Raw genomic sequence first — 11,295 nt, 5'->3', positions numbered from 1 at the left:
GCTAAGCTCCCGAATAAACTTCGGCGGCCGGGTTTTGTTTTGAATGAACCTAGGGAAAAAGAGGTTCGTTTGAAGCCACGCACGGCGAGCGGGCGAAAAAAAGTACGAAGAAGAGAAGTTTATTCAAGTGTTTGAAACTTGAAAAAAAGTTCTCCAAACTTGTAGACACGTTAACAACCTAGTGGAGCGTCGGAGTTTTTGTTTTTTACTTCTCTCAATTTTTTGCTGCTCAACTTAAACCGGCAAACCGAGCTTATGAGAATGTTTTGGAATCGCGGCACTCGATCACGCATTTCACTCGGTCCAATTCTTTCCAAACCTTTTGATTGGCAGACCGGTTGATTGTTTCCCATATGTTTTGCATGCATGCAGGCATGCATGGAGGCTGGAATTCTGGGGTCCCACTGGATTGGGTCCATGCGTCTTCGATCGTTGGTCGGGTAATTACTGGCAATCGATTTTGAAATTGAGGCAATTATGATGCCTTACGAACCTGAGGCGATGAAACGAATTTTCTCCATTGAAAACTGATAAACGGCGGAATTTGAAAATTCAAAATCAAAGTTCGAATTTCAATTAGGTTTACGTGCTATTTCGGAAATCACTTTATAAAATTCTCCAAATGTTTTAATATCTAATCTATATATATAAAAATGAATGTTTGTCTGTCTGTCTGTTCCCTATAGACTCGGAAACTACTGAACCGATCATCGTCAAAACTGGCATCTGAGGGTTTTTGAGGCCGGGGATGGTTTCTGTAATAGTCAAAACTCCATCCGACTTAAGGGAGGGGGGGCTTCCATACAAAATTTGTAGTTTTTCGAAACAAATTAAAGTCATGACATCCATTTTCTTGAGATTTTTTTTTCCTTTGGGCGGTTTGTTTTTCGTCTCTATGGTCGAGGCGTCGGTCGCGAGCCAACGTCGCGCGCGAGTATAGTAACCATGGCATAGCATACTGATCAGTGGGTATATTTTGGCGCGTATTTCTCAACCAAGCATATTTTCAATGCAAGGGATGGCGATATGAAGCCTTGATGTGATTTTTTTTTTACTTGATTCCTAGCTTATTTGGCCTGGCTTCGACCAGACCGAACTGAACGCCATTAGAAAATTTTTAAACTGCAGTTTTTAAAATTCATGTAATTAATTTTCGAAAGAAAAACAAGTAAATTAATTCACTGGGATGTGTTCCTTGGGTTGTAAACTATTGATTCTGGTTGATAAGTTTTACAGGTTTTGTCCAAAATTGAAAATATTTGTACATTCAACTCAAGTGCTTCGGAAAACTGCTGATGGCGTTCAGTTCGATCTGGTCGAATCCCGACCATTTGTACAGCACATGGTTTGAATGACGCCTAGATGTGACACAGATTGACATTTTTCCGATCGAATAAAACATACCTATACATTTTTTTGCCAAAATCTGAAATTCAAAAGTCATGGCATCCATTTTTAGAGTTTTTCTTTCTTTGAGGGGTTTGTTTTTCGTCTCTATGGTCAAGCAAACGTCGTTGCAAGTGGATAGTAACCAAAACATACTGTTCATTGATCGCTGAAAAAATTTAACAATTAGGCACCTGATTCTCACCCAAGTACCTATATTTCTTATGCACGTGGGGGCAATATGCAACCTAGATGTGTTTTTTCTTGCTCAATTGTACACAGCATGTGCAAATAAATGATGGCTAGATGTGACACGGATTGGTATTTTCAATCGAATCAAAACCAATTGAAAGATTTGCAAAAATACTTCCATATTTAGTTCGTTTTAATGAAGGTAGCATTTGTTGTTTAAAAAATATAAATTTAGTTCTGGTGCTAATGAATTAATGGTATGACACTTTGTGGACATTGAAAAATATGCAGAAAGCAAAGAGTTTACATAAAATTTATTAACCCATTTTGCCAGGTTATTTTTGAATCATATTGATAACACAAATATGAATAATATGTTTTCTACAGAGGTAGATCGGAAACATTTTGTTTAAAATGTAAAAATGTACTTAACTGAAGTTTTATCAAGCGCCATTTAAATATGAAGAACATTAAAAAATCCGATCCGACGCATGAATTAATTAAGAGCCTTTTTTTAAATTAGATAAGATAGGACTGACGTGTGCGTAAGTGAATGGTGTCAGTGAAATAAAGTGATTTTTATTGACCAAAAGTGAGGGAATTCATTTTCCGAAAGAATTTTCATTCAAGGAACACTAGAGCATGTTCAAACGTTCAACTTTTCTCTGTCACAAAAAAATAAAAAATTATGTTTTCTCCTAGAAATTGTTTCTTTGGCCTAAATACACAACTGATACGAATCTCGAAATGGAAATGGGAACTACAGCATTCGTTAAAAGTGGAATAACAAACATAAATTTGTACTGCAGGAATACTGCAAATATATCAGTGAAACTTGATAAAACAAACAAACAGAAATAAGTATAAAATCCATTTTAAAGCTATTACTCTGACGCATTTGAAAATAAGCTTTGCATTTACACTTGCCCCAACGTACGGGACGAATGTTAACTTAGAAATTTGTTTTGCCAACTTTTTTGAATATTTGACTTTCAAAGAGAAAAAAAAATGCTGAGAATTTATTTAGTGATACAACTGACATTTTTTTAAAATATTAATATTTTTTGCTTTAATAAATTTATTTAAAAAAAATTAATTTGCTCTGTATAAAATCGATCATTTTCATACCATGACAAGTGCTGTTTGGGAAAACTTCAAGCTGTAATGTCTCATGTCCACGAGTTTGGCATATGGCGAAACATTTTTTTAACATAATTTTTGACGCAAAAAGGATAGATATTCAAACTGCTTCGAAGGGCGAGGATGGTGCAGAAAGCTGTTTGAAATGGTTATTAAAAATCTTTTTCATCGTTTTTTTTTAAATTTCTATAGCTTATTTTTTCAACTAAAAAAAATACACCATTGAAAACTAATCAGGAGCTGGAAGTGCTCATAATACAGAATATTAGGAATATACTCGAAAAACTGTCCCGATTCACGCTATTGATAGGTTTTCAAAATTCTATCTCCATAAAGTACAATATGCAATAAATTCCAATATACGAATCTTTTTCTTTCGATTAGAAATTTATGTAATCTCGAGCCGGATAAATCAGCCTACCTTCTTCAAGCAATGAAAGACAAAATTGGAAAAGATGGGGGAGCTCCCATGTAAGTTTAAGATAAAGAGCTTTTCAAAGAAGTATTTTATATGAGGGTATTTGGCATACGGATATTTGGCTGGTATTTGGCATAACTCAAAAATGAATGTGACAAATGTTTTCATGGAAGTTCGTCACTTCCCACTTTGGGAAAAAAGGTGGAAAATCCATAAATTTTGACATTGTTTAAGTCATTATAAAACTTTTAAAACAGAGTACAATGAGATTTTTAGAGGGGTCGACTGGATGATTTAATGTAATTATTTTTCGGCATAACAGTCTTTATTGTCTTAAAACGATGTTTTGATTAGTCCAACGTTTCGATGCTTGTTGGCATCTTCCTCAGGGAATTCTATGAATTTTATTACTATTAGAATTTATAAATTATATGTGTTAACCTACTCTTCTACTTACAATCTATCGTTCCGTGTGAAATTACTGTGCTTATGTGAAGCTTATTGTCCACTTTACTCTTCTCTAATCGTCTCAATGTTTTTTTAAAAACTTACTGTGGAGAATATATATAAATTAAATTAATTGGTTTTAAGCTACACTATTTTATAAGATACACACTTTTGGATTTTTGTATGGTTTTTCGTGATCGAACTTTAAAGCGGTATAAATTTGAAAATGGCTACCAATATGGTTACCAGCCTACTTGGGTTATGATGTTCTCTTTTGGGCTATGTGTTTTGTGATGATTTTTTGACGTTTTTCTTTGAAATCTGTTTTTCTCTGTACTTTTGGTTTTTGAGAGAGTTAAAGATGGATGAGTAGGTTGCGCTAAGATTGGTGATGTCAGTTCTATAATTGATTGTGTTAGGTGTGTTATATATATATGACACATTTCTAAAAATTTTAGGTTGTGGTAGTTGAAGGTACTATCTAGTATGTCTACATTTTCTAGATCGAAATAGTGTCCAGAGTTGATACAATGGTCTATTAGAGCTGTTGTGTTTTGTTTTGGTTTATCTTCTTTTGCTCTGCGACGTAGTTTCACCTCCCCGTGGTGCAGAGTGGAAACGTGTCTGCAAGTCCGGCGTATTGCAGATGTACGGCCAAGAGAACTACACCAAACCCACTAGAGGCCGTCGACGGGTCCGCCAAACCCGCGCGGAAGAAGTGGTGCACCCGGGTACTTAGGTACCAGTACTTGGGTGTGAGCGTGATGGTCCAACACGCTTTCGGGGGGTCATGACCCTGATATGCGGATGCGACCCGAGGGAGAGCGATCGCCAACTTGTTTTGCGCTTCGGTGGGTATAGACCCGTCTCGCAAAATGAGTAGATGCGCAAAGTGGTGGCCAATGGTGGGCCGATCACTTAGGGAAGTGTTTACACGTCAGTGTCTGAGAGGCACATTTTGCCGGAGGTGTCAGGGTTCGACACGCGTTTCGGGAATTGTTGCACCCGAACCGCGAGTGTGACCTGATGAGGGCGTTCTATAGCCCGATCTGCGCTTCGGGTGGTCATGCTGAGTGGTGACTTAAGTCAACACTATTTGTGAGTTCGGAGGAGTCTGAGTCCTACACGTGGCCTAGGGGGCTTACCCCCCCTACCCGCGTGTTTGAACAGAGAAAGTGTCGTCGACAGCTCGCTTTGTGTTTCTGGATCTTGGACTGGATTCTCAAAGTTAGTAGTTGCGCTGCGTGGGGACCTCATTCACACGATGAGACGTCGGGTCATAACTCGTCAGAGGAGGGGTCGCGCATCGAGTTGTGTTAGAATGAGGTTATGCTGACAGAGGATTCGGAAACGAGTATTGCCTTGGAGCGCACTAGCGCGAAATGACCTCCCACTATTGAAGCAAAGTGTGTCAAACAGTTCGAGGTGGGAACAAAGGTCAGTGGCCCCAGGTGGACTTTATGGCGTAGGGGGTACAGTGTTCCTTAGCATTGTATCATGAGTCGTCCAATTGCACCCATGGACCCAGAGTAGCAAACTGGGGGGACGCGGTGGCTCGCCGTGCCTTGGAATGCAATCCGTAAAATGGATTTACCACCTGGGTTAACAACTAATAAAAAAAAAAATCTTCTTTAGGTGTACTTTCGTTAGGTGTTTTAAATGTATTTTTGTTTTTGTATTGGTCCATCATTTTTACGTTGCTCTTGTGTCCAGCTATCCGCTGGTCAAGAGTGTTTCTAGTTAGGCCAATGTATGTTGCTGGGCATGGATCGTTACATTTGATTTTGTATATGATACTTGCTTTTTCGCCGTTCAATTTTGGATCCTTAACCTGGCTATGAAGGTGACCTACGGTGATCGTCTGTCTTCCATGGGAAGTAGCTTATCTCCGATTCTTGCACAACTCGTCCTCGACACGATAATTGCAAAGGCTATAAAATCCCTGCGGTTCCAAATTCCAATCGTCAAAAAATACGTCGATGATCTCTTCCTGGTAATACCTAAAAACAGTTGCGAAATAGTACTTAAACAGTTCAATGAACAAGAAAGTCGACTGCAGTTCACCATGGAAAAGGAAGAAGATGGAAGACTTCCATATCTTGATATGGTTATCATCAGAGAATCGACCCAAAAACTCATTACAGAATGGTATTCCGAACCTATAGCTTCTGGCAGAATGCTCAACTGGTTCTAATGCCACCAAATGAAACATAAAATAAATGTGGCCAAAAACTTTATCGACAGGGTTTATCATCTTTCAAGAAATGAGATCAACCAAAACAAAAATCAGCTCGTCCAACATCACCTAGCACTAAACAACTACCCAAAGGGCCTCATCAATAAAATGATCAACAACAAAACCACCCACCACTCATCGAACCAATCAGCAGACCATCCTCCAGACTCACCACCCACCATTGAAGAAATCTGTCAACCCATCAGCCCAAATTCCAACCATCATCCACCAGAATCTCCAGGAAATCAGCCACATCCAGAAATCACATCCCACAGCAAAGCAGCCAATAATCCGGAACCACACTCATCCTCACCAAGCCAGCAGCAGAAATCCGATAAACAAACCTACCGTTCAATGCCATACATTCCACACCTCACCGAAAAACTTATCAAAAGTCTGAACTCCGACTACCCTCAAGTCAAGATAGCTGGAAGACAGACGATCACCGTAGGTCACCTTCATAGCCAGGTTAAGGATCCAAAATTGAACGGCGAAAAAGCAAGTATCATATACAAAATCAAATGTAACGATCCATGCCCAGCAACATACATTGGCCTAACTAAAAACACTCTTGACCAGCGGATAGCTGGACACAAGAGCAACGTAAAAATGATGGACCAATACAAAAACAAAAATACATTTAAAACACCTAACGAAAGTACACCTAAAGAAGATAAACCAAAACAAAACACAACAGCTCTAATAGACCATTGTATCAACTCTGGACACTATTTCGATCTAGAAAATGCAGACATACTAGATAGTACCTTCAACTACCACAACCTAAAATTTTTAGAAATGTGTCATATATATAACACACCTAACACAATCAATTATAGAACTGACATCACCAATCTTAGCGCAACCTACTCATCCATCTTTAACTCTCTCAAAAATCAAAAGTACAGAGAAAAACAGATTTCAAAGAAAAACGTCAAAAAATCATCACAAAACACATAGCCCAAAAGAGAACATCATAACCCGAGTAGGCTGGTAACCATATTGGTAGCCATTTTCAAATTTATACCGCTTTAAAGTTCGATCACGAAAAACCATACAAAAATCCAAAAGTGTGTATCTTATAAAATAGTGTAGCTTAAAACCAATTAATTTAATTTATATATATTCTCCACAGTAAGTTTTTTTAAAAAACATTGAGACGATTAGAGAAGAGTAAAGTGGACAATAAGCTTCAAATAAGCACAGTAATTTCACACGGAACGATAGATTGTAAGTAGAAGAGTAGGTTAACACATATAATTTATAAATTCTAATAGTAATAAAATTCATAGAATTCCCTGAGGAAGATGCCAACAAGCATCGAAACGTTGGACTAATCAAAACATCGCTTTAAGACAATAAAGACTGTTATGCCGAAAAATAATTACACAGAGTACAATTTTCAGGTCTTGAAAAACAAATTTAGAGGTCAAGTTTCAGTAAAAAATATTTGCTATCTTTGAATTGCAATTCGGAAATCCAGTTGAAGCTCTCATTTCAAAGTTGTTGGTTCTGTACTATGATGAGGTTTGACTTTTAAAAATGCTTACAGAAATCTAAATTTGAATAAATTTTTACAAATTACATTTATCTTTGGAAAGTGTAGCAAAGCACACCGGGTCAGCTAGTCTTCTTATAAATGTTAGATTATTTTCAAACCATATTTGGTATTTAGCTCCTGAATCGTTATTGGATGAAAGTGTTCTAAACCCAATTGGAATAAAGGCCACATTATGATGAAAAGCTACAAGTTCAGGGCAGTATAAGGGCAATTGTCCCGCCTCCAGCGGCTCAGGGGGGGTCTAGGGTAAACAGTTTTAATATTACTTAAATCATACTACCTACTGCAATTTTTACAAAGCTATAAAAAAATCAAAACTAGAAAATCAGAATGAAAACTTGAAATATAACAACCAAAGGAGCCCTAGTGAAATAATATCTAAAATAGTGTTTCCCTTTCGAAAAAAAATACGCAAAAAAAATTAATAACAGTATGAGGCAAATCAGCTCAATTTTCTTTTTTTTTTTAATCGAAACATGTCAGTCAGGATATTCTGTACAGAACAGGTAAACATAGTGAGTAATTTCGCCAAAACTGACTCACGATGCTAAGAGAGAACAGAGAAGCTTTATGATAAACATTTAAGAATTCTAGCCGGAAAGTAAAATCCGAGTTAATACCGGGCCTTATTATTACTTTTCACATTTTAATTAGTATTATTGAAATTTCCGTTGGATTATAAATTCTAAATCCTTTTCCCTCCCTGTTTTTGAAAATAAAATCTTAAAAAAAAACTGTAGTTGCTTAAATTGGACCAATCGACAGTAGATACAGAGATTCATTATTGAATTTCCATCCCAATTTCTGTGTTAGACTTGAAATTCGTATTGCAACTGATTTAACCAAAATTTTATCATCTACTGATGAAATACCCTGAATTCAGTGTATCATTTTCCAAATGATCATTCTCAAATTATCATAAAAACGATCTCATAGTTGAGATGCTAATATTATTGATTGATTCTCTTAACATAAATATTTCTTCGTTTTAAATCTTATCTTTATCCAAAATAAATTCAATGAGATTTCCAAGTCATGTGTGGTATCTTTAGTTACTAAAGTTCAGATTCATGGTTTTTCTGAATTTTGAGAACTCAAGATCTTTACGGATTTGGTGCAATTTCTGCTTCGGCTCCGATTGTAACTTTGAATCTTTTTTTTAATTTAATTCATATTTTGTTTCTCAAAACTTGATTTAAAATTATGATTTAGATTTGAGAAACTGAATGGTGGTTCTAAATATAACCTGATTGTAAGTTTTGAATTCCTCAACTCTTATACATGGAATTTGAATTTAATTATTTTGTTGATTTTTTTTTAAATTTTGTATTCTATGTTTCAAATCTTCATGATACTTCCCAAACCAGACGATCAAAGATGAAATGAAAATAATTTTAAATATCTAGCCAGCCGTTTTTCTTAATCAGAGAATTTAATTTGGTATAAGGGTATTAAAAAAAAAGACGAATAAATTTTGCATTTTACAGTTCAAATCAGAGCTTTAATTTTTGGAGAAATTTCTTAATTCTTCCGCAATGTCTGCATGTGAATAATTAACTATTTTTATTTGAAAATTCCAGATACTAAACTAAATTTTTAAAATGTTTTGTATTTCCTGGGATAGCATTTGAAAAAAATCGAATCATAGGGAACCCCGAGAAAAATGAAGGAAAAAAGTTGTTGTGAGTTCAATTCTTCGATATTTTTATAATCTTTCTCAAATTTATTAACTTTTAAGCGTTTGAGGGTCATTTGAGTAGTCCAGTCGAGCAGAATTTAGATGTGATTTATGCTAATTGTAAGGTTTATAAACATTGCGTTTGGAAGCGATGCCCAAACGTTCATATCATAATTTTTATGTAAACACTAAGATTTTCATTCAATTTACAGCAAAAATGATCGAAAATTGCGTTAGGTAATATTTGAAGGGCCCCCAATTAGAAATTTGCTGAGTTAGGTTTCATTCTGCTCAATGTTAGAATGTTTTATCTGAATTAGATATTTGTTATCTTATATAAAAGATTGATACAATTTAGCTATAATTCTATTTACTTTTTGTTATTATTTTAGACATTTAAATATCCTACGAATACTGAGTGAGTAAATTATTACTTATTTTGTTAGAAAAAATTAAGTTTAAAAATATCTCATGTTTACAAAATTTTGATTTTCTTTCCTGATCGAGATGTGGTAGATCGAACTAGTAGGTATAAATATATTCAAATCTGGAAATCTTGGCATCCGAATCAGAAATCCAAAAATCTTGATTGCACTCATCTTAATTTGTTGTGTCATACACATGTCTTGTCCATGTTTCATCAAAAGTTGAAGGCATATCAATATAACATCTAATTATAATATTAAATGTGGATACTATTTAAGTAATGAACTACTCTTTAACATTGTAAAAATTATTGTGTGTCTTGTACTACATACATGTTTACTGATGAAATTTAAAGTAAAGGGTGACCTGTATTTAATATCTCGCAGCACAGTAGAACAGTTGTTTTTAATATTGAAGGTTTACCAGTTTTATATCGAAAATAGCAAGCAATTGAGAAAAGTGATCGAATTTCTAGTTCTCGGGATTCTAATTTTGCCGTTACCTCTCCATTGCATTGGTTTAAGATGAAAATATATGAAGAAGTTAAAAGGTACCTAATCTGAAATCTCTGTAAGTACTTTTTCACGTGAGACAAAACGCTTCGAAATGTTCTGCAAAATTGCTATTTAACACATTAAAGACCGCAAAGAAATTTAAGCTGAAAAACACTGAAATTACGTATCTCTAAACCCGCTTGACCGAATTCTTTAAAATTGGTGTCGTTGAGTGACCGAATGTGTTGTGGTCTGTTTTGTTGAATAGAGTTTAAGTATTAGATTTGTAACACTTGAGTTATGCTTCTAAAGGTAGCACATGCGTGGCAAGCGAAAAAACGAGGTATCTCGTATTTTGTCCGCAATGTGTTAACTTAAAACCTTGGCTGCACAAAGTTTAGTTGGTTGCACTGTGTTGCCAGAATTAATTGTGATTTTTTATTCAAATTTTTGACTTTTCCCGTAAAAAGTTCCGTTTAAATTTGAATGCATTAGAGCTATCTATATCAGCTAAAGATTTGCCAGTATTTCTTTTGTCATTGATTGGATCAAGATTAGGATGTGGGAGCTAGATTCCAAGAATGTTGGAAAATAAAGACCACATCTATAAATTTTTAAATAAAAAAAATATGGAACTATTTTTTTTGAAGACTACCAAAAAACTTTTTTTTCAATAAATATGTTATTTTTATCTGTCTATTTGAACTATTTGAAGTAAACTGGTTATGCCAATTTAAGTAAGCTCTGTTCTTCGGCCGTGAGAGGTTCATCGGCCGTTGCAATACGTTTTTTAACATTGATTAAATTTATGCAGAAATTAGAAATTCACCCACAAGAAAAATTTATGATTTATTTCTATTCTCTATTGACATTTTCTACACGAAAAGAGAACTTGGTCAATTGAAATGAAAAAAATAAATGTTTTTACATTCAAGGTTTTTTTTGTGGAAACGAAATAGGTGAGGGTTATGGTAAAAAAAAAGAATGGATTTATTTTTTTAACTTAATAATTTTGAAGTTTTATTGTAAAACAATTGTTTGATTAAAAAATGGAGAAATTGGAGAATGGTTAGCCATGGCCGGAGCAAATTTGAGGAATAATGTGCATCAAGTTATGTCGTGTCGTGAGACGGAAACTTTTAAAATAATTGATTAAAATAAAAAAACATGGTGATGAAGCCTACAGAAACTTAAGAAAAAAAATATTGGTTGAACTCAGGAAATATTTCGAATAACTCATAGAAATCGGCATCTTTTAGAATTTGCCATTTCTAGAGGAAAATCTCTTCTATCCTTGTAACACCAATTCGTTACAAT

This window comes from Uranotaenia lowii, chromosome 3 (genome assembly GCF_029784155.1).
Source record: "Uranotaenia lowii strain MFRU-FL chromosome 3, ASM2978415v1, whole genome shotgun sequence".
Taxonomy (NCBI): Eukaryota; Metazoa; Arthropoda; class Insecta; order Diptera; family Culicidae; genus Uranotaenia; species Uranotaenia lowii.
Note: the sequence above shows the minus strand (reverse complement) of the source record.